This window comes from Pinus tabuliformis, chromosome X (genome assembly GCF_031772625.1).
Source record: "Pinus tabuliformis cultivar Carrire ecotype Pingquan chromosome X, CPIR1, whole genome shotgun sequence".
In the NCBI taxonomy this organism is placed as follows: domain Eukaryota; kingdom Viridiplantae; phylum Streptophyta; class Pinopsida; order Pinales; family Pinaceae; genus Pinus; species Pinus tabuliformis.
In genome coordinates this window covers 418,456,734-418,481,450 of record NC_142308.1, presented here as the reverse complement: position 1 = coordinate 418,481,450, position 24,717 = coordinate 418,456,734, and positions in this window count along the sequence as shown.

The window sequence follows — 24,717 nt, the reverse complement described above, 5'->3', positions numbered from 1 at the left end:
ATATTTGCTGAAAATTAATAAATCATCTATATATACAATGACAAAATTTAAATGTCTGAATATATCTTCCATTCTATTCTGAAATTCAGACAGTGCATTCTTTAAACCAAAGGGTAGAACTATCCACTGATATTGTCTGTTTGGGACAACAAATTTTGTTTTGAATCTGTCACTTGGAATAATTCCTATTTTCCAAAATCCACTCTTCATATCAAATTTGCTAAAAATGTTAGCTTGAGAAATTCTAGCTAAAAAGATTTCTTTGTTTGGAAGAGGATACCTAATAGGAGAAAGGGCATCATTTAGAGCTTTATAGTTTATGACTAACCTCTTATTTCCTCATTTTTTTTTTGAATGCTTGTTGACATAGAAGGCTCGGCATGCCCATGGGATTTTTGATGGTTCAATAAGACCTCTGTCAAGAAATTGTTGAATTTCTTGTCTGCATAACTCTTGTTCGGAAGGGCTCATATGATTTGCTGATGCCTTTTGTGGAGTTTGTCTCATACCTTCTCTATATGGGAGTGTGATGAAATATTTTTCTGTGAGCCAAATGCATCAGGGTGTTCTGACATGTAATTCTATTTGAGTTTATCAAGCACTTATTTTAAGACCTGAGGTGCATGGAGATTTGCATTTTTTTATGATTTTCTGAATTTTTGTGAGATATTTAAGAGAAACTTCCATATCTTCTACTTTTTTGTTAGGATCAATTTTTATGATAAAAATGCTTTTGGCTGCAACCTGAACTTTTGAAAGCTGGATTGTAAAAGTTATACTGCTCTTATCTACAATAATTGGCATATATTTCTACACAAAACCCTGTCCTAACAAAATATCAACACATGCATCATAATTGTATAATGTAACATATGTTACCAAATTATTCAATGGAATACGAAAATATGGAGCAACAAAATATACCTTCATGATTTGTTGGTTGACCGCTCTGAATTGGATTTGTGTTGGCTACCAATAGTATGATGGAATTGCTTTGTATTTGTAGCAACTGCTCATTGCACCTGTGTCGATTTGAGCATCTAGATGATAAAGTTTATAGCCTGGTATTTTGATGCCAATTTGGATGACTAATCTATCTCCAATTCCACTAATGTCTTTTAATTCAGATTCTTCAAATTCTTTCTGAACCTAATTTTTTCAGATATTCAATTTCATAATTGGGTTCAAGTGGAAGTTTTGCTGCTTTAGTCATCATGGTGACAAACTAGGAGTTCAATTCATCAAGCAATTGGATATCTTGCTTAATATCATTGGCTGTTGTGGCTTTTAAATTGGCATATATTTCTGTATAAAACCCTGTTCTAACAAAATATCAACACATGCATCATAATTGTATAATGTAACATATGTTACCAAATTATTTAATGGAATAGGAAAATATGGAGCAACAAAATATACCTTCATGACTTGTTGGTTGACCGCTCTGAATTGGATTTGTGTTGGCTACCAATAGTATGATGGAATTTCTTTGTATTGGTAGCAACTGCTCTTTGCACCTGTGTCGATTTGAGCATCTAGATGATAAAGTTTATAGCCTGGTATTTTGATGCCAATTTGGATGACTAATCTATCTCCAATTCCACTAATGTCTTTTAATTCAGATTCTTCAAATTCGTTTTCTGAATCTAATTTTTCCAGATATTCAATTTCATAATTGGGTTCAAGTGGAAGTTTTGCTGCTTTAGTCATCATGGTGACAAACTAGGAGTTCAATTCATCAAGAAATTGGATATCTTGCTTAATATCATTGGTTGTTGTGGCTATTAAATTTCTATTTTTTTAATCCTATTCTCAACCTGACTGATTTGGTCTTCTAGAGTCCCTCTAAGAGAAGTATAATTAGGAGGTAAATCTTCTCTTTCTTCAACTGGTAAAAGGGTCCTGACAGGAGGAACATTCTTTTGTAATTCATTTATTCTTTTTTGAAGCCTGCTTCTTGGGACAACTAGGTTGGGAGACAATTTATCAATCTGTTGTTGAAGATGGTTGATTTCATTTGAAATGTTATATCCCGAGAACATTTTACAATCTACTATGAATGTACAATCACTATTTTCATCATCACTAATATTTACATCTAATCTCTGAAAATGTTGTGTTAAATCTTCATCATCTGAACTAGAACTATATACTGAAAAACATTCTGCTGAAGAATCATAGTTTGAAACTAGTTCCCATTCGGCTGGATTATATGATGAAGAAAACAAGTTAAAAAGTTTGACTTGTGTCTTTTGCTTTCTGGATGGACATTTGTTAGCCCAATGGCCTCTTTGTCTGCATATAAAACATTTTCTTTTATCAGCAGTAGCAGGTCTTCTTTTCTTTCTAAAAATATATCTGGATCTTATTTTTTCAGATGATGGCATGAAATTTTTTTTTCCGAGGAAAATAGAGTTCGTAATTTCTATTAAAGAGAAATAATAGAGATTACATGCTGTTGATGCCAAGGCATATGCTGTAGTGTGGTGTTACCACTGTTCAAAAATTTTACAAATAAACATCCTGTAAGTCCCACTGAGGATACGGTGGATCTGTATCCGTCAAAATAATACAGTAACTCACAAAAACCATAAATAGACAGAGTTTTGAGGTATATGTGCCCTCATACAGTGATATAAAATATAGAGCCGATCAGTACTGAGCTGTTATATACAAAAATGAGAACAAGTAAATCAGAGTTAATTGGGGAGGATGTCCCCCTGTTGCAGGCCGTCAATATATGGACGATGATAGTATCTGTGCATCCCCTCTGGATTGTATTCTTCAATCAGCCAGTCTCCTAGAGGGCGATCCGCCGCTTCTTTCGAGAGTCGGTCAGCAGTTGCATTTCTTTCCCTGTAGATATGAGAAACAGTGATCTGGTCAAAATGTGTTTTTAAAAAAACAATTTCTTCCAAGATGTGTTTCAAAGAATATGCATGACAGATAGATTTATTATTTGCCCACTCAATCACAATCTTTGAGTCCCCAAAGATTTGAATATGTCGACAGTTTTTGGAAAGAGCAAAATATAGAAGATGTCTGAGTGTAATAAGCTCAGCATGGTTATTGGTACCCGGGCCGAGTCCCAATCTCAGATGAAAGTAATGTGTTTCTGTTAGATGAAGTAATATGCCCCCCCCCCAACCTTGCAATGGTGCTGCCCCGTCGAAATACGCCCAAGGCATATCTCTGTTGATGTTTTCAGGCAAGATGTTCCTGGGTGTGATAATTTTATTTTCAAATGGGATTTCCGTGTATGCCGCGCAAATGGAAGGCGGAAGTAGTTGCCAGTTGACCCTGTAATCCTCAAAAATTATGGCATTACGTTTATTCCATATGAACCAGGACACCACAGGCGGTAAGTTCCTGGCCTTTTCTGAAGCAACCGCAGTCCACCACTGATCCCAGGCAGTGGGTATATCTGCAGCGTTCCAGACAGTGGTTATGTTGAGGGCCCGTGTGACCTGCTGCCAAATATCCTTTGTGACCTCGCAGTTAAGGAATAGGTGGGACGATGATTCCTCCTCTTTTTTGCAGAGTACGCACCAAGTAGGTCCAGCGAAAGCCCGTTTTTTGAGAAAGGCGCCTGTAGGTAGCTTGTCTGCTATAATGTTCCACATTAGAAGTCTGGCCCGTGGCTGAGCTTGTAGTTTCCAGATATCTTTCCACCAGGTTTTCAGTATGTCAGGTTTCTTGGCTTCGATAAGCTTTAAGTAGCCAAGCTTTGGTGCATAACTACCAGATTTTGCAGGCGCCCATATTAGTTCATCTTCCTCCTCATGAAGCTTGATGTGTGATTCGGTGAGAGCCTGTATGTATCCTTGCCAATAATCAGTCCATTCATCTGACAGGTGCCACTGACGATCCGTGATCCATGCCTGTGTGAAGATAGTTGATCGTTGAGGATCACCAATCTGTGCCAGATATTTTATGCCCTCGTTGTTGAGATGTCGGATCAAACCTTCCGGCAGAAGGTGTGCGTTCCCTGAACCAGGCCAAGGATCTAAGCCTATACGGACCTGTGCGCCATTTCCAATTTTCCACAGAAGGTTGTCACGGATGAGTGGCATAGCTTTTAGTGTGGCCCTCCATATCGCGGATATGCCCTGGTGGTTCCAAGTGGGTCGGCGAAGCCATTCAATGATGTTGGAGGGCCAAATATATTTTTGGTGTATTACTTCCGCCCATAAACTGTCCATCTTGAGAAGTGACCAGCCCTGTTTCGCTGTTAACGCTTGTGCGAATTCTGAGAGAGATTTTAGACCCCAACCTCCCCATTTCTTTGGCAAGGAAATGAGGGACCATCTTGTCCAAGCGAAAATCTTTCCCTTCTTATTGCCATTCCACAGGAACCTGTTACAGATTTGTTGAATTTTTTGAAGGATGCCTTTTGGGATCCATGTAAGGGACATCCAGTAGACTGGGGTAGCCTCGAGAACAGATTTGATCAACAGTAGTCTACCAGCTTTTGACAGTAGTCGGTGTTGCCAGCAGATGATCCTTTTTTCAATTTTATTTATGAGCCATGACCAGTGTTCAGATTTATATCCATCCGGCCTTAATCTGAACCCAAGATATTTGATGCCTTCCAGCAAGTTACTTTCCAAAAAGGGGAAGTACTGGGTCGCCAGCTGAGATTCCTGTTGTGTGCATCTCATCATGGATCTGGTGGATTTGTCCCTGTTGATTTCCATGCCCGTGGCTTTACAGAAGAGTAGTAGAATATCATTTAAAGCGATGATGTCTCGGACACTTCCATTTAGAAAGATTAAAATGTCATCAACAAACAGTAGATGGGTAAGAGAGTACTGTTCAGTAATTTTGAGACCGCTGAAGTCACCGTTCCTTTTTGCAGCCGCAATGAGCCTACTCAGTCCCTCCATAACAATAAGGAAGAGTAGTGGGGAAAGAGGGCAGCCTTGCCTGATACCCCTGTTGATGTTAAAACGGGCCGAGGCTGCACCATTTATAAGGATGGCAAAGGAGACAGAAGATACACAACCCATAATCCAGTTTATGAGCGAGAGGGGAAAGCCCAAATGGGTAAGAATCATCTTAAGGTAGAGCCAATTCACCTTATCAAAAGCCTTTGCAAGATCGATCTTAAGTGAAATACCTTTGAGGTTCTTCATCTTTATGGAATGTAGAGCTTCCTGGGCAGTGCCTATGGCCTCATGGATGTGGCGATTTTGGAGGAAGGCAAATTGTTCTGCAGAAATATGTGCGGACAGAATAGGTTTAATGCGGTTGGCAATGATTTTATAGAGGCAATTGCAGAGGGAGATAGGGCGAAAATCATTGAAGGATGTGGGGTCATCAGATTTGGGAATCAAGGCAATGAAGGTCTGGTTCATAGGCGGATGAATGTGCCCAGTGATCCTGCTCTCCTCAACGACTTCCAATAAGTCCTCGCCCAGCAGATCATAAAAAGCCAGGTAGAACTCCATAGGCCAGCCATCTGGCCCCGGACTCTTATCTTTCTTAAACCATTTGAGGGTACTTTCCAGCTCTTGTATAGTGACCGGTTGGCTGAGGTCTTCAATATCTTCCTGTCCAACAAACCTAGGAAACTTTCCTGCTAGACTGATGATGTCTGGAAGATTGACTACATTTGGCGCCGTGAAAAGTCGCTTGAAATGTCTTATCCCCAAAGTGGCAAGTTGCTGGTGTGTGGTAGCCCATCCATCTGGATCCCTTGGCAGCTTCCAAATGGTATTTGATGCCTTTCTACCATTGGCCAGGTTGTGAAAGTATTTTGTATTACTGTCCCCAGCTTTGAGCCAAATGGCTCTGCTTTTAAGTCTCCATATCTCCTCCTTTTCTTGTAATATTTTCGATTTTTGCCCAAGCAACTGGTTTAGTAGTGATTTTGAGGCATCTGATTGATAGCCAGCCCCTTTCTCATCAGTCAATAGAGCTATCTGTTCTTCAGTATCCTTCAGAATCTGTTCGTCTCTGTTCCGCTTTGATCTCGCCCAGGTCTCGGTCTGGACTTTGAGCATCTTTAGTCTATCACAGAAATCCATCGCTTTCCTCTGATCCCTCAGCGGGGGTTGAGATGTCCAAAAATCCGTGACTAGATTGATGTATTCCGGCTCTTGGAGAAAACCAGCAAAGAATTTAAAGGGAGAGCGCGGCTTAGATTTTTTGTCACTGATCTGAAGTAGAATCGGGTGGTGATCAGATAGACCCCCTGTGCTGACCCATTGTCTGTATAAGGGGAACAACTGTATCAAATCCTCATGCATCATGTATCTGTCTAAACGCCGCCCCAGAGCAGCCTCTCCTGTACGCTGATTGTGCCAAGTGGGCAGCTTCTTGTTCATGGGGATATCCACTAGATGATGTGCATCTAATAACATGTTCATTTGATCCGCAATAGGATCGCACTGAGCATGATGGCCCCAGGATTCCCCAACCCCCAATGAGAAGTTGAAGTCGCCCCCTATCACTGTATTCTGAGTGATATGGTTGCCATTTAGGAAGTTTTGCCAAAATGGTAGTCTATTCTGATTAGGCCCATAAATATTAATAATTCTGATTGGGATGCCCAGGTCACCCATGATTATGTCCATACCGATGAAGCCACTACCCCCCCAAACAGAGAGTGGCCTGCTATATCTTGGGTTTATTCCAATGAGCAGTCCGCCAGATCGGCCACACGCATCCAAACCATGTAAAACCCAACCAGGAAGCATAGCTTGTAGAGTTCGCACCGCCACCTCAGATGTGCAGAGTGTTTCCTGAAGAAAGATGATATCACATCTAGATTCATGCAAGAGTCTTTTCAGAGCCAGTCTTTTTTTGGGGTTGGCTAGTCCCCTGCAGTTGTAGGAGAGCCAGATCATGGGGAACCACAGGTCAGGGGCTCAATAGCTCTAAGTGCCCGTTCAATAGTAAACTGTCGCCCCATGGCAACATCCGCCACAGCATTTAGCTTTGCTGAAGAGATATGAGAAGGTCTGCCTCGCTTTTGCTTGCGATGACGACCAAGGGAAGCGCCCAGGCCCAGAATTCTAGACCGTGCACGGGGCCTCAGATGATAGGGATGAGAACCGGATCCGACCGGAGAGGAGGGGGAGTCAGGGCAACCCAAAACCAGGTTGTGGGAGGGGGGAGTAGTAGAGAAAGTGGGTGGAGGTGGGGCAATGGTGCAAAGGATGGAGGGGAGAGAGACAATTTCTGAGAGGGAGGTCCGCAAAGAAGAGTTCACAAAAGATTGCATATCATCAGAGAAAAATTGAGAACAGATGGGATTGGAAGCATTACCCGGATGAGTAGGTGCAGCCTCCGACGGCTTAGAAGAAGCCTCAGCAGTCTTTGAGCGAGTACGCGGCGGTCCAGTTGTAGATGATGCCTTCCTTCGAGCGTTCTTTTTAGCGCTATCACCCGTCTTCTTGGATGGAGGCTCCTGTTGTGCCTGCTCGCCTTCCTTAGGTATGTTTACTCCAGCATTTTGTTCCACTGTGGTCTGCTGACGAGTTCCTTTGGTATCCTCAGAAGTCACCCCCGAGTTCAGTGGGCAATCCTTATAGAGATGGCCAATCTTATGGCATCTTCGACAGCGGAAGGGAACGCCTTCGTAGTCTAGAAGCTGTTTGCGAGAGACATGGTTGTGGTGCAGGGTGATTTTTTCCTCTAACCCTGGTCTGATATCCAAGTGGACTAGTATTCGAGCCATTGTCCTGATGCCCGTTTTCTCATAAGATCTGTCGTGCTCCAGGTAAGTTCCTAGCGTGTCCCCTATTCGCTTAAAGGCATACGGAGTCCAGAATTGCCATGGCAGACCAGGTAGACGAACCCAAATGGGTCCGGCCCCCAATTGTTCTCGTTCCAGGTCGAAAAGGGGATCCCACCGCTTGAGCATGACTGGAGCAAGCTCAATGTGCCAATACTGAGTAAGGATCCACTGGGTGTATTCGGGTCGATGAAAATGTAAGGCGAACCAGCCTCTCGTGAGAACCATAACATCTGGAAGTTCTTTAAAGAATGAGCCCCAAATCTCCTCCACCCAGAGCTTAAGTCGTTCCACAGAGTAGGTGCGGCCACGGACCCTACCGACGAGGACCTTGCGAGCAGCATCCATCACGTCCGGCAGCGGAGCTTCAGGCCCAAAATTGATATTGAAATCCGAATTAATTGCTCGAAGGCATCTGCCTTTTGTCACCTTCTCTGAGCGCTTGCCAAAGGGAATCTCCTTTAGAAGTTTACGGCAAGGGTCAGAAGAGCTATGCTGTGCGGAGCCAGCGGATCGAACCGGTAGTGGCGGGGTATTGAAGCAGCCCGAGCGAATCGGAGAGCGAGGAGCCGTGTTGCTAGTGCCAGGGGGAAGAGATAAGGAGGAGCGGAGGGGGGGCTGTTGGGCCTGCGGCATAAAGGAAACAGAGGGTGAATGTGAGCTTGATGGAGGCAGAGGCGGAGGGGGCGGAGGTAATGCAGGGCGAATATGAAACTGGAGCGGAGCGTCAAGAGAAGGCGAGTTCTGAAAGCATGAACCCAGTAGCTGAATCGTCGCAGGGGAAAGGGGCGGGCAGTCGAGAGGTGAGGAGTCCGCTAGGGAGAAGGCTGGAGATTTGTTCTTTCCTGTATGCGACAGGTGCGGCTGCAAAGACGAAGCACCTGTCTCGAAGCCCAGAGCAACACTCCGCGGGATCATATGAGGCCTCTTTGGATGAGCCCAGATGTCTTGGTGCGGCATGGGGTCCGCCTCATAGTCAACCAAGTCTTCATCGCCCATGCTGACTGTCGGTGCAGAGAAAGCCAAAACCGGAATTGATCAGGGGGCCGACCGGCGGAAAGGAGGGAGGGGTCAGTGAAGCCAGAAGGGGACCACAGAGTAAAATAAGACCCCCGTGAAAACCGAAACTGTTGTCGCTGATCAGACCGTCAGTGCGCCCATATCCCAAACGCCCAAATCGCAAATCGCCATGGATAAACGTCCCTGTATCAAACCCTAGGTATTAGGGTTCCACCATTGTAGCCGCCTTCGAGAGCTCCCAAAGGTTCGAAAAATATCGTATCCAACTTGATATCATGATGGCATGAATTGTTTCTTCTTACCTTTCCATTTGGGTTTGGAGCAATTACAATGCTGATATTTTTGCTGAGGATTTATTTTCGGAGTTTTGTAACACCCAAATCTATATGTCTCTGAAAACATATCACAAAGCTGAGGACTGAAAGCTAACTACTTTTTAAGATTTCTTTTGTTCTTATATGTTGCACATTCATTTCTAAGGATGGTGAGGATATGCTGATGAAGTGCTGCCAAAGAAAGAGAATCAATAGAAATATTTTTCTTAGCTAGTTCTTGTGTGACTAGCTCTAGAATTATTCCTGGCATAGAAGCAATATAATGTCACAAATATGCTACATTCTCATGATCTGGAATCTTATAATAAAGCCCTTGCATAATGCAATAATACTCAGTGAGTAAGTCAAGATCACACAATCTTTGACTCATGAATAACTGAGCATAATGAGACTCATTTGAAGGTATAATTCCAAGTAATTCATGTGATAATTCTAAGAGTATAACTTCTAAAGGATCATATTTGTTCAATATGTCAATCTATTCAGATTTATCTAGATGTTCCCACCATAGTCGAGCATTTCCTATTAATGCCCAAGTGATTTGGATCACTACATCTTTCCAAGGCTGTTTGGTTTCAACTTTTTTCTGTGATGCCCAAGTGTTAATCCTTTGGAGGAGAATCAATGTCTGATCTCTATTTAAACAATCAAAGTTTATAAATAGAGCATTTCCAATACTTTGAAAAGATTCTGGATCTGATTTTTCATCAGTCTCTGCTAGACGTTGTGTCCATCTAGTGAAAGGATTGAATTGATTCTGGGATGATACATCTCCTTCTGCGAACTTGGAATTTTTATTTGAAAATTGAAAAGACTCTTCTCTTTTTGACTTAGAAGATCCTTCACCTGATTCTCTGTGGGAAGTTTCTTTTCCTTTGATATCTAGAATCAAACTAGATAATTTATCACTTACTAGTGTAAATTTCTCTCTAGCTAAATCTGATCCCTTCTTGATTTTTCCTATTGTTTCTTCTTCTTCTTTCATAATTGCCTTAAGAAACAATGAATCATATTTGTTTCTTTGGTAAGTGAATTTTCGTCCTTCTTGGTCTACTGCCTCGAATTCTGGAGGAGAGTGTGGTCTAAGAAGAGCATTATGAAAATTTGTTACAACACGACTAATAGTATCTAACTGTGTCAAGATTTTAGTTAATTTCTTATCATATCCATCTTGTGTCGAGATGTGCTCAATGAACTTGTTTGCCTTATCTATTTTGGGCTAGAAATGAGTCGAATCTGCGTGAGTAGTTGTAAATGGCATGGCCACATCAATGGGACATAGTGGCTGGAATCCCAAGCCCACCTAAAAAGGGTTGTGGCCAGTCGAGCTGTGGAGAGCCCGGTTATAGATGTGCTAAACATATGGGAGGTTCTCATCCCATGTGCATTGATTCTTTGAGTTGTACATGCATAGAATGTGTACGATCATCATGTTGGCAACCTCTGTCTGGCCATCAAATTGGGGATGGAAGGCTGTGGACTTAGTGAGTTTGGTGTCCAGCATCGACCAGAGACTGGACCAAAATGTACTGAGGAACCTCCTGTCCCAATCTGAGATGATAGACTGTGGGATCCCAAAGTGTACCCACCCTCATTCAAAGAAGAGTTTAGCAGTGGCTACTGCTATGATATTCTTCTTGCAGGCCGCCATAATGGTCATCTTTGGGAACTTGTCGATGACCACAAAAACACAGTCGTTTCCACGCTTAGTAGAAGGAAGGCTCGACATGTAATCTATGGAGATGGATTCCCAAGGTAGATTAGGGGTAGGAAACAGGGTACAGAGGCCTTTCTTCTTGATGGTTGGTTTGGATGGCCCAAGCAGTGCATGATCTGATGTACTTCCTGACATCCTGTCGAAGATTCGGCCAATAGAAATAATTCTGCAGTACTGCCACCGTTTTCTCGACCCCGAAATTCCCAGTAGCCCGACTGTAGTGTGCTTCCCAAATCATCTTTGCACACTCACTTGAAGGAACACAAAGGTGACCCAGGTGGCATAATAGGGAATCCTGGAGGTGAAAATATGGAACATGCTGACCTTCCAAGAGTGTCTGGTATGTGTGGCTGAATTCTGGGTCGCTTTCGTAGAGAAGTGGCCAATCAAAATTCGCGTGCCCACAAGAGTTGAGCATGGTGGTTAACACCATGATTGGTGGTCGACTAAGGCATCTACAACATTATTGGTGCTTCCCTTCTTATACTTGATATTCAAATGGAACTGTTGCAGGTATGTGGACCACTTCTGATGGCGATCATTATGTAATTTCCCTTGGGTCTGTATGAACTGCAGGGGCCGGTGTTCTGTGTGGATGATGTTTCCTTCCCTAAAATGTAATGCTTCCATTGTCGGCAAGCCTGCACAATGGAATACATCTCTTTGTCATAAATGGGATACTTCTGGACTGTGTCTGAAAGTGTCTCACTGTGATATGCCACTAGATGCTCATGTTGAGTAAGGACTGCCCCAATAGCATAGTCAGAGGCATCTATCTCGACCTCAAATGGTTGTTGCAAGTCTGGTAATGCGAGCATTGGTGCTGAGCAGAGGTGATCTTTCAACTCAGTGAGTGCATTCTATTGAGATTCAGACCAAAAAAAAATTGCTTTCACTCCTCCCTTGGTGACTTGACTCAAGGGCCAAGTGTTATGAGAAAATCCCGACATGAACCTATGGTAGAAGTTGGCAAGATGTAGAAAGCTGTGGATCTCGGTCAGAGTGGTTAGAGATGGACAATCCCGAATGACTTGGATCTTGGCTGGATCCACATGCACCCCCCGTTCATCAATAATGTATCCCAGATAATGAACCTAGGTCATGCCAAAAGTGCATTTATCCAAATTGGCACATAACTTGTGTTGCCGTAGTGTTTGGAGAACCTGTCAGATGTGGTGGAGGTGCTTTTCCCAACTCTGGCTGAAGATTAGGATGTCATCCAAGTATACCACTACAAATGAGTTGGTGAATGGCTGCAAGATGTCATCCATTAGCCTCATGAAGGTTGCAGGAGCATTCGTCAATCCGAAAGGCATAATCAACCATTTGAAAAGGCCCTCCCTAGCTTTGAAGGTAGTCTTCCACACATCAAAGGGTTCAATTCGTACCTGGTGATATCCTGAATTCAAATCGATCTTGCTGAAATATTTTTCCCCCTTCAGTTGGTCCAGGAGGTCATCAATCCGTGGGATTGGGTACCTATTATGGACAATGATCTTGTTCAGCGCTCGATAGTCAATGCAGAGTCTCCAAGTCCCATCCTTCTTCTGTACCAACACGATTGGGCTCCCATAGGGCGATGAACTCAGACAGATGTGACCTTTCTGCAGCAGCTCCTGAATCTTCCTCTTTATTTCATTATTCTCCAGAATAGAGCACCGATATATTGGTCCATTGGGCAGCGGCGCACTTGGGGTCATATCGATGGAGTGTTTGACTTGACAGTGCAGAGGAACCCCTACGGGGGAGGTGAAGATGTCCTCGTACTCCTCCACGACCTTGTCCATCTGTAGTTGTCGTGCAGAGGGGCCCTGTTTGGAGGTCGTGGCCACCGTCTTCTTCTTTCCTTAAGGGCATATCATTAGGAAAACAAATTTCCTGGTTTTTGAAATGAGCTTACTGCATTGTTTTGCAGTAACCAAAGAGATGGCCATAGGCGGTGCTACCTTTGGTATCATGTACAACTTATTTCCCAAGTAACAATAACAGAACGGGCCTTGATTCATACATAGCATGTCGCTTCCACAAGTATGGTTGTCTTAATAATACATCACAAACATCAATGGGAGCAATGTCACACAATACCTCATCCATGAACGGCTTGATGTTGTATGGAAGGTGACACTCCTGGCTCACATGAAGATCCTGTCCTTGGTGAAGCTACCTGATGGTGTGCGATTGTGGATGTGCTGTGGTCGGTAAGGCCAACCTCTTCATGACCTCTGCCGAAATGAGGTTGTTTTGGCTCCAGCTATCGATAATGAACTGTATCGGGGAGACCTTTACCCACATCTGGGAATGGAAGAGGCAATCCTCCTCCTCTAGATCTTCGGGTTCCTCGTTTTGGATCTTTGTGGTGGCAATGGCGGCATTAGGCTCCACATCGATAATCTGCTTCCCTTTCTCATTCCCCTCGTTGGGTTTTGACTCAGAGTCAGAACATGCATTTGATTCTAAAACCTTTAGCTCGGCCACCAGTGACTGCTTGGCCTGACACTCACTTGTGTTGTGAGTGGATATCTTATGGAACTCACACCACTTTCAGGTGTCCTTTTTCAGCTTCACGGTGCTATTCTTTGCTTGTAGCTTTGGCGGGTTGTCTTGGGCCACCCCACCTTGGCTTTGTCCTTTGTTCTATGGTTTGGGGGCACCTTTCCCTTGCTTCGAATTGGCATATCCAAAGTCTCGCTTCTTATGTTTAAATTTTTTCTCGATCTTGACGACATATCGGTATGCTGTGACGAGCAAGGAGATGTTCAGGAATTCTGTTTCTTCCTCGATGTACCTGTGCAGGCAGCCATGGTATTTGAGTACCAAATGCTGCTCTAAATCCTTGATACCCAACTTTGTGCGAAGGGAATGGAAAATATTGGTAAACTCTGGCACGTCTTGGTCCCTTCCCTGCCGCACCATGGTCCACTTTATGTATTGATCCTCATAGCTTCTAGCAGGGTAGTACTACTCCTTGATGGCAGCCTGGAATGAATTCCAAGTGGATGTGATTGAAAATAGTGAGACCGTACTTTCATCCTTCTACTCGCAGTAGGTTTCCCACTAGTCCTTGACATGGGGGGCAACTTTGAGAAGGGCAAAAGTAATCTTTTCCTGGCGGAAAAAATCATGAACAAAAAAATACCCTTCTAGCAGATTTAACCATTTATCTACGACGTCTGCATCTATCTGACCCTCATATGGGAATGTCAAAGTTAACTTGTACCTTAAAGGGTGTGGTGCTTCCAGAGTAGCTGCTGGAAGTAGATGTGTCAACCCTTGGGTAGCCGCTGAAGGATCTGGGCAAAGTTGTCCATCATCACATTCCTTTATCACTCGAGAGCCTCTTCAAGCAAGATTTTGATAGGATCTCTTGCCCCCTCATCTTTCTTTTCATCTTCCATGGGAGGTCGTCGGGATTTGTGAGGTTGGTCTTGCAAAGGTTCGACCACTTCAAGCCCTAAATCCATATATCTTGACCTCGTTGGGGATATGCAAAGAAAGACAAAGAAAGAGAAGACCGCTCTGATACCACTGATTCGGATTTAAACAGGAATGCAAAAAATTACAGATATAACCATACATATTGTTACACATTATTTTGTCATTGACCCCACATTCCCTGATCCCGGACACTACCGATCCGTGTTATTGACTTCTACTTTGTGTCATGTTGAAAAATATGTGTCAGTGTCTTCCTTGCCATATCAGGAAGAATACCTTAGTTCATTAATCTTGGAGCAGACCCTTTTTAACTGTTTTTCGGTCATCGCAGGTCATGAGTTATTCCACCCGCGAAGATGGCCAAGATACAACTAATCCTAGCAACATTGTCGCCCTGTCCCTGTGTTTCACTCATGACGAGCTAGTCTTGGCGACTTTTTTTAACAAATTGTTGAAGCATCAGAGTGTAACAACTTCATGGGTGGTCCTAGGGTTGGTTGTTGGATCAGATGAGTTTGGCTCTCTCCTTTGGGATGGGTGTTCCACCTTTGTGCAACCTCCCAAAGGGATAAGCTCTTTTTCCCATCTTTTATGGAGGCTCCTCCTCCTATAAATACCTCCTTCATAGTTGAGTTCTACTAGTGGCAGTTAGAGATAGTTGGAGAGTTTTAGCGAGTGAGTTTGGCTAGAGTTTGGAAGTAGCTTCTAATGTAACTTAGTCTGGGATAGTATTTTTTGGATTTGGCTTGATTGATTGTATGAGTTTTCTAGCATCATAATTTTCTATTTTGGGTAGGAGAGAGAGTTATTCATCCTCTTGGGAGACAATTCACGAGTGCATGCTTGCGGAGACATGCTGACAAGACCCTTCAAAGAGACTTACAATGTCAAGGTATGGTTGTAAGTTTTACTTCAGTTCATATTAATACAAATCAACCGTTTATTTCCTATATCTTATGTCAAATTGCATATTGATAGCTTGAAGTTCCTTGACCCTTTAAGTAGATCATTTTTGTTGTACTCTATTATGTTTGTTTTCATTCTCTATATGTTGTTTCAGGTACAAAAGTGATTAGAACGAGAGCAGGAATAACACAATGAGAACTTCATCAAACGAGGATTTGAAGGTAGGCCTTCATGACATTAACTATCTAAGGGAATTTGCATTGATATTGTTCTTGTTGTAACTAGAACCACTCTAGGGCTAGAGGGGTTGCCTCTGTCCACAAAGGAAACTTACCTGCTTCACAAGTTGGCAACTCCACTGGGGATTTGTGTCTTTTGTCTCTTGATTTGATTTTGCTTTGCTTGTTTATTGTATCCCTTACTTTTTGGGTAGAATTCTCCATATTGTGGATTGTTTGACTACTCCCGGTAGTCTTCCCTCTATCATAAGTGATAGGTCTAGCCTTTCCTTAGTTAAATTTTTAACTTTTTCCTTGGATCTGGGGTCATCGCCTTTTATTTTATGACATTCACGACGATAGTCGCGTTTGCTCTATTTAATTAGTTGCGCTTTCTACTATTTGGTGGGATTAGATCACCTCACAGTCACGACGGGCTTTAAGTTATGCTCGGTGCTATTTCTTGGTGTACTTCTGTGACGACATCGCAAGTTGCTAGTTAAGGGGGTGTGACTTTTCATTGTCGGCACAGGTTGTCAGTTTGACGCTCGTGAAGATTCCTGTAGGTTTTCATTTTGAAGTTCTGTTTGCTGATTGGCCAGTGTGTCCTATCCTTTTGAGCTTGTCTTCTGCCTATTTATTGTGTGTCAAATTGTTGTTTTCTGGAATATTTGACTCTTGGTTTCATTCCCTTGAGATTTCTCCTTTTGAATTGTGTGACCTGTTCACCTTAGGGTTTCTCAAAGCATTAGCTTTTTCTTGGGTTGCTTGCTTGTTTGGACCTTCGAGCTATGTTTGAGGCAATCCCTTGCTTTGTTTGAGGCTTTTCCTTATTGACTGTTCTTTCATCTTCCTGATTGGTATGTGACATTTGGTTATCAAAACTTTCAAGTCTTGTTTGTTTGGTTTCCTTCCATCACTTTGGCATAGATCACATTGCTTCCTGGTCAGTTAGAAAGCTTTCAAGTTTTTGCAAAAAGAAACATATTCTTTGTTTTAAGTCTTTGATTAGTTTCCGAGTGGAATGTTTCCCCTTACTTATTGAATGATTTTATTTGAAAATGACTTAAAACTAGCATTGTTTTGAGTTTTGCATTTGGTTGCTTGTCATCTATTCGAAAAATCAAAATATTGCATTCATTTTGCATTAGGAAATGAGAACAATATTTTGCATTAGTAAATTCTTGACATTTAGAAGTTGAAAAGAAAAGGATGTATTTTTCATTTTCTTAATTGGATTGCTTGCAAGTTAGTGAAAGATAGAAGCATTTCTCTTTCCTCTTGATTGGTTTTCTTGCGAAATAACAAAAAGTACCATTCTTGCATTTGCTTGCTTGTCACTTTGATTGCTTTGAAATGAACCTCTCACCTTTCTTTAGTTAGTTGTTCATTGAAAATAAATGGTTTCTTAGTTGTTCATTGAAAAGAAATGGTTTCTTAGTTGTTCATTGAAAAAAAATGGTTTCTTTACTCATTTAGTTGCATTCTAGGATTTTTTGAAGATACATTCGGTAGGGCCTTGAAACTGAGATTTAATTCAAGATAAACTGCTAAAATTTATCGAATTAATATAAAAACGCATCGGAACTTAACGTTCATGTATTTAGAGGTCTAGGCTAAAGACGTGTTCCGGCGTCTTTAAACCTAGTGGCTGTTGTTTCCACTAAGGTTGGGTGATTCCTCCTTTTGTGATTCGATGAGTGTTAGTACGGACTTGTGCTCCCTGTACCGTCATGTATATGATGGGAGACCCCAATAGGTTGTAATCCTGTTATCCATAGGAAGCTGAGCCTGCTGCTTTATGAATCGTAATGCACTGAAAACAACATTCAAGAAGATTAGCTATCGTACCTGAAGTCCTTGGTCATTTCTCTTTCATTTTATTACCAAGGTGTATATGCAGTTTTACGGTTTGTCTGGTAAACCTTTTGCCTAGAGTTCCAGAGCAGTAATTTGGTATTTTTGACTCATTAAACTTAAAAGATCGTTCGAGCACTTGTCCTTTTGAGCTCCTTTCCAATCGGAAGTGACAGAGTCACCTTTTTTCCTTTTCTTGACTCTTAAAACATGAAAAGGCAAAGTTTTGTTTCAATGTTCTAAAATTAACTTCCCACGAAATATTCCTAATAAAAGTTATCTTCCTTAGTAATTCTTTAGAGTTGATTCCAATGGCAACATTTCTGGAGTCCACTTGTCAAGGGTTCCCCTTGGAAGGGAATCCTAGTCCTTTTCCTTCTTTTGGAAACACTGGTGCTCCTTATATGGCAACATTGTCCCTCCATGGGTTAACCATTGGTTTAACTGTCTGGTTATTTTCAACCTCAGTGATCCCGAGTGTCCCAAATCCTGCCTGATGTCTCCTTCATTTGAATCACGCCATGATGATTCTAAGGTTGACCCCGTGCCTTCTTCCCCTATTTCTTCCTCTTTCTCTTCTACTTCGCTTGGTGAAAGTTTCAAATCTAGTAACCAAGAGGCTAAGAAGAAGAAGAAGAAGTCAAATAAGAGAGAGGCCAACTGTGCAGCTATTACTCCAAATTCCCCCCCTGTCGACAAACCATTCGATTCTTCATGGAATGTAAAATTCCCTTGCTAGTTGTGTAAGGGTGACCATCTCTTCCGAGACTGTCCTAGAATTCCCAGAGTCTTAGAGGTGTGGTCTCAAAATCTGGATCAACCATCCCCATCAACCTTTAGAGATCATGTCGATGTTGCATCCTCGACTAGAGATGGTAAGAAGAAAGGGAAGATTAGATTCCCCTGTAGGCTATGTGAAGGAGAGCATCTTCTTCACCTTTGTCCTCTTATGGATAAAGCTTCCAAAGTTTTGGAAAACCTTGCAGCTCCTTAACCCCAACTTCCTGTTGGTTATCATAGGCTTTCTTCTAACCATCTCTCAGTTAGTAAAGAGATTGATTTAGATTCATCTCTTGCCCATCCTACTCTTCCTAAGCATGACTCTCTTGTGTCTATTCCCGACCAACCATTGGTCGAAAAGAGTGTCGAATTATTTTCGCCACCAGTTGCTCACTCTGTTCTGGAAGAGCGTAGTGATCTTACTGCTCATGTTCTTCTTGTCTCCTCAGATTCTCATGAATCGAAGAGTGACCCTCCCATCTCGGTTGTTCAAGAGAGTCATTCTCCTATTCTTGTATAGCATGGGGGAAATCGTATGATACCCCCACCAAGTAGTTCTGTCGTTTCTTTTGATTGGAGTCACTTGACTGCTTTCTGCCTCCCATCTTATGTGTCTTTCTAGATCACAGTACAAGCCTATAATATGGTAGTACCTGGCACTATATTAGATGAAGGTGCATCTGTTAGCATCATGTATTCTACTACTTGGCAAGAAGTGGGTTCCCCAAAGCTTGTGCCTGTCACCCAGAATGTGTTGGTTTTCAACGGGGGAACCAGCCAGCCCTTGGGAATCCTTCCAAAGTTCCCTATTACTTTGGGAGGAAAGATCGTCTATAAGATGTGATGGTAATCCAAGGTCTGTTATATTTCAATCTTCTCCTTGGACGCAATTATGTGTATGACATGGGAGCTCTTGTTTCTTCACTTTTCCGTGTGGTTTGTTTTCCGCACGAAGGAAGAATTGTGACTATTAATCAACTGTTATTCATTGGTCACCAGACATCTCCTTTGCAACCATCGTCCCCTATCGACATCGTTTGCAAGTAGTACCTTCACCGCCACAGGTCAACTATGTGGCTACACGTTCCATCTTTGCATCCACTAATGATTACACAGATGGGATCGTACATTATGTACTGGGAGAAGTGGAACCTGATCTGTCTATGGTACGAAATGACATGTATTCCTCCTGGAGCGTGGTTCTTCAATCTAGGGAGGATATCTGGGAGCCATGTTCTCGTATTGTCCATGAACAAATGTTATGAGGATAGTTCTTGGTCTTGTGTCAACCTCATTTAAAAATGAAACAAGAGATGAGGAGAGTTCCTTGTCTTGTGTCAACCTCATTAAAAAATGAAACAAGGGGTCATGAGGATTGTTCCTGGTCTTGTGTCAACCTCGTTAAAAAATGAAACAACGGGTGATGAGGACAATTCTTTTCTTGTGTCAACCTTGTTAAAAAATGAAACCAAGGATATGAGCATAGTTCCTTGTCTTGTGTCAAGCTCATTAAAAAATGAAACAAGGAATCTGAGCAGAGTTCCTTGTCTTGTGTCAAGCTCATTAAAAAATGAAACAAGGTCACCTGGAGCAATTTTCCAATTCAAGTCTTTGATTAGATCTCGTAAAATCCCAGTCGAGTCTTTCACTTGATATCGTAAACAAAGCTTCATTCCATCCACCTGATAGCCACGAGTAATCTACTTAGGTGAATATAATGAAGCTTGGGGGTCATGCACCTAATGGTAAAGTTAACTTTCCTTGTAGGTTATGTGAAGGGAATCACCCCATTCACCTTTGTCCCTATCTGGATGAAGCCAAAAAGGTGTTGGATAACCGTCCTGCTTCACCGCAATGACTTGCATCTGGTTACAGGAGACTCTCCCTTTCATCATGTTGGGGGCATGCAAACCAATCTCAAGCATAGTTCTTTGTTTCAAGCTTGTGTAAACATGAAACTGAATTCAAGCATAGCTTTTATGGTTCAAGCTTGTGTGAAAATGAACCCATCTCCATTTTAACCCTCGTGATTGCCATTCTATCAACCTCTTCCATCATATGAGCCCTGGTTTTTCTCCTTCCATCGTCGCCATCTATTTGGCTGATCATATGCTTTCACTTGGTTTTTTTTCCTTTCCCGAGGGACCGCAGTGATGAGTGGTTTTATTAGCCAGCTTCTTGACCATTACATGTTTTGAGCAGTTCCACCATTTCCAGAACCAGTTGCTACCCTTTATACCACTCGTTCCTCCAAGACGAATCACCTTTAATCTCTTTTCTGACTCGTAAAAGATGAAAAGATTGCCAAGTATTTTTCCCTTTTTGACTCATTAAAGATAATAAAAATGGGGGGTCCACTTTTAGCTCTTTTTCAACCCTTTAACAAATGAAAATATGACTGAGCCCTTGTTGTTTCAAACTTGTTAATGGATGTGAAACGTCATGCGCCCAGTATAAGTTTACCACCTTTCAGGTTGGGAGGCACTATATACGAAAAAGGTACTCCTTGGCTGAAATGGTCAAGTGGTTTTCTCAAGTATTGTTTTCTACCTTTTCGAGCTCGAGAGACACAAAGTACGAAAAGGGACCATGTGGAGTTTCCTGTTATGTGTCTTTTTCAAACTCTCTAAACATGAAAAATATACCGAGTTACACCTTTGTCAGAGTCATTAAACTATTAAACGACATCGGGTTCATCACCTTGACCAACACGAGTTTCTCCTTCCTAGTGCTCATTAAACTTACTAGGTCGGATTCATGTAAAGGAAAAACTTATATTACAAGCATATGCTATCCCCTTCAAGCTTGTGTTTCAAAAATAATTGGGGTACTCGCCAGAAATGGTGGGGCAAAATTTGGAAGTATTCTGTCGGTTGTATTAATTATTACGGCAGCTTGTTGCTCTTGAACATCGACACTCTTTCTGCTTCATGTCGGGTTGGGATATCCTCACTTTGTCATTGGCCTTCCGGGTTTTGGGTTATCCATTTTTCCCCATTCCATCTGATCCTTGCTGCATCATCATGATCTTTGATTTCTTGGTACCAAAATGCTGCCAAACTCTAGAGTAGTATTGGCGATATGTTCAAGAGCTTAATCCTTCTGCAGTTTGTGTCCTTACACACCTTCCTCAGATTCTCTGTCTCATCCACATTCATCTTGTTCCTTTGCCTCACGTCGATGATGTGGAAAACATTATGGCCTTCCTTCAACTGATTGCTTCCTATCGACTTCAGCTCATTATCTAGGAAGTTGATCTAGAGACTCCTTTCTAGTACCTTGGAGCTTACATGCTTTAATGGAAAGTTCTCTGTATTCAATGACGGGCTTTCATTATTGGCCTTCAATCAGGTGATTTCACGGGTGTTTGACTTCAAATCATTCTTCACACTTCGTGGATTGTACTAGCAGTACCTTGAGAACCATTGACATTACTGGTGGTCTCTCTCGCGCTTGTTAACGGTTTACATCATTGACCGGTAATCAAGTGATTTTCTAGTATGCTCGACTTCAACACATCTATTCACATATTAGAATTTGTACCTTGATCGGGTTGGGATTCAAGACCCTAGGCTCAGATTACACAAGTCCAGGTTGCGCGGATTGGTTCATGATTGTATACATGACTCTTTTGATTGGATGGCTGCGACCATACCTGAGTCTTTTATATGGTCCTTTTGATTGGATGGTTGTGTCCATACCACAGATCATTTATGTTTATCTTCAAGATGGTTGCACCCATGCCTTATGCACACATATTTATTTTCACTATGTACTTATGTATCAGAGATATCAGTTGTACTTGCATTCGCAGGTTCTTTGCGATGGTGTTTTGTTTCAGTTATCGATTCATAAAGAATTTCACCACTCCCACTCTCTCGGCCTTCATTCTTTAGGGGGCATCTGTTACACAGTATTTTGTCACTGACCCCATATTCCCTGATCCCAGACACTGCTGGTCCGTTTTATTGACATCTACTTTGTGTCATGTTGCAAAATATGTGTCAGTGTCTTCCTTGTCATATCAGGAAGAATACCTCAGTTCATTACTCCTGGAGCAGACCCTTTTTAATTGTTTTTGGGTCGTCGTAGGTCATCAGTTATTCCACCCATGGAGATGGCTAAGATTGAACTAAGCCTAGTGACGTTCTCGCTCTGTCCTTGTGTTTCACTCGTGACTAGCTACTTTTGGCGAGTTTTTTAACAAATTGTTGAAGCTTCAGAGTGTAAAAACTTCATGGGAGGTCCTAGGGTTGGTAATTGAATGAGATGAGCTCGGCTCTCTCCTTTGGTATGGTTGTTCCACCCTTTGTGCAACCTACCAAAAGGATAAGCTCTTTCTCCCATATTTTATAGAGGCTCCTCCTCCTATAAATACCTCTTTCATAGCTGAATTCTGCTAGTGGCATTCAGAGATAGTCAGAGAGTTGTAGCGAGAGAGTTTGGCTAGAATTTGGAAGTAGCTTCTAATGTAACTTAGCCTGGGATATTTTTGTGTGGATTTGGCTTGAATGTATGAGTGTTCTAGCATCATAATTTTGCCTTTTGGGTAGGAGAGAGAGTTATTCATCCTCTTGGGAGACAATTCATGAGTGAATGCTTGCGGAGACATGTTGACAGGACCCTTCAAGGAGACTTACAATGTCAAGGCATGGTTGTAAGTTTTAATTCAGTTCATATTAATACAAATCAACGGTTTATTTCCTATATCTGATGTCAAATTGCATATTGCTAGCTTGAAGTTCCTTAACCCTTTAAGTAGATCATTTTTGTTGTTTTCTATTATGTTTGTTGCCATTCTCTGTATGTTGTTTCAAGTACAAAAGTGATTAGAACGAGAGCTAGAGAAACACAACGAGAACTTCATCAAATGAGGATTTGAAGGTAGGCCTTCATGACATTAACTATCTAAGGGAATTTGCCTTGATACTGTTCTTGCTGTGACTAGACCCACTCTAGGGCTAGAGGGGTTGCCTTCTAGTAGATTTAACCATTTATCTACAGTGTCTGCATCTATCTGACCCTCAAAAATATGGGAATGTCAAAGTTAACTTGTACCTTAAAGGGTGTGGCGCTTCTAGAGTAGCTGGAAGTAAATATATCGCCCCTGGGTAGCCGCTGAAGGATCTGGGCAAAGTTGTCCATCATCATGTTCCTTTGTCACTTGAGGGCCTCTTCGAGCAAGATTTTGATAGGATCTCCTACCCCCTCATCTTTCTTTTCATCTTCCATGGGAGGCTGGTCTTGGAAAGGTTCGACCAGTTCAAGCCCTAACTTTTTATATCCCAACCTCGTTGGGGACATGCAAAGAAAGATAGAGAAAAAGCAGAACACTCTGATACCACTGATCCGGATTTAAACAGGAACGCAAAAAAATACAAATATAACCATACATATAGAGATGCAGCAGAAATAATACTTCATTTCATTACTGTAAAATATTGAAATATGCTTACAAACAGAAATGGAAATAAACTAGCTAGGGCGATGGTAGCTTACCTCTGAGAAGAGATGTGGTGGCTACATGCCTCTAAAATGTGTTACAATGAGGCTGAAAGGCCTATTTATTGTTTAGAAACAATGGAAAAACCTAAATGTCCAAAAACGTAACCCTAGAAGAAGAAACGCCAAACTGTGGGCCCCGTTTGGGTAAATTGGTACATCAACTTCCCGGGGTCGTAACTTTGGCATACGATCTCCGTTTGATGCACACAATATCTCATTAGAAAGATATATCCGAGAACTACAACTTTGGGAAGAGAAGCATCAATCCATGCAACGTTTTTGCTCCTTGTTTTCCCAAAAAACATCATTTAGGGCCTCAAAACGGCTCCAGAAGTTCAGGACCCGAAACACTGCTAAAAATGGTAAACTGTGGTACAATTAAGGAAACTGAAAAGCTGAAAGAACAATGGTAGGGGTCCAAGTGCAATTGGTGAGTAGCCACCAATATCCACCTGGATCAACTGCATAGTTCTAGGCAACAAGGTTGCATCACTAAGGGCTGAGACTGCACAATGTGCAATTCAGTCGAGGTTCGGTGAAGGTAAGTTGCCTGGTCGGAAAGTTTTTCTGGGAAATGGCTAAGTGAGAGAGAGAGGTGAACCTATGAGGAACTTAAACTTGTGATCACACACTTATCATACTTTGATGACACGACAACATAGACCACCGGAACAACAAGACAAAGCCTTACCCTATGGGAGACTGTCCTAGGACAAAAGTGACAATTGTGACACTTAGGGTGGAATTAGGACAACTGTGATGAAACTTGTGCAACAATGCTTAAAACTTTGTGTATGAGTGTGATATATGTTTACATAGCTAGGACAACTCGAATACACAAAGACCAACCTTCGAAATCTCCAAAAAAGGACCGCAAGCAAGGTAAAACAATCAAACATGCCAAAAGACAACAATTGGCCAAACAAGCAAAAGGGGTGAAAAGACTCTAAGAGAGCTCATGGAATGAGCTCAAGTGTTTGCAACCATAAAGGGAAAGACCAAGGAAGGCTCCGAAATTTAAGGGTGAGCCCAAATTTTGGAGCGTGTTGCAGCCACTACAACAAAGCTCTAGTAGACGTTATGATTGTCATGTTTTCGACAGAATGTCATTGTAAATACTGCAATGAGTTGGGTTATAAAGCTCCATGGGTAGTATGTTTTGGTTTTAAGTGGTTTGCTAGTCATAGGTGTCATAAAACACCG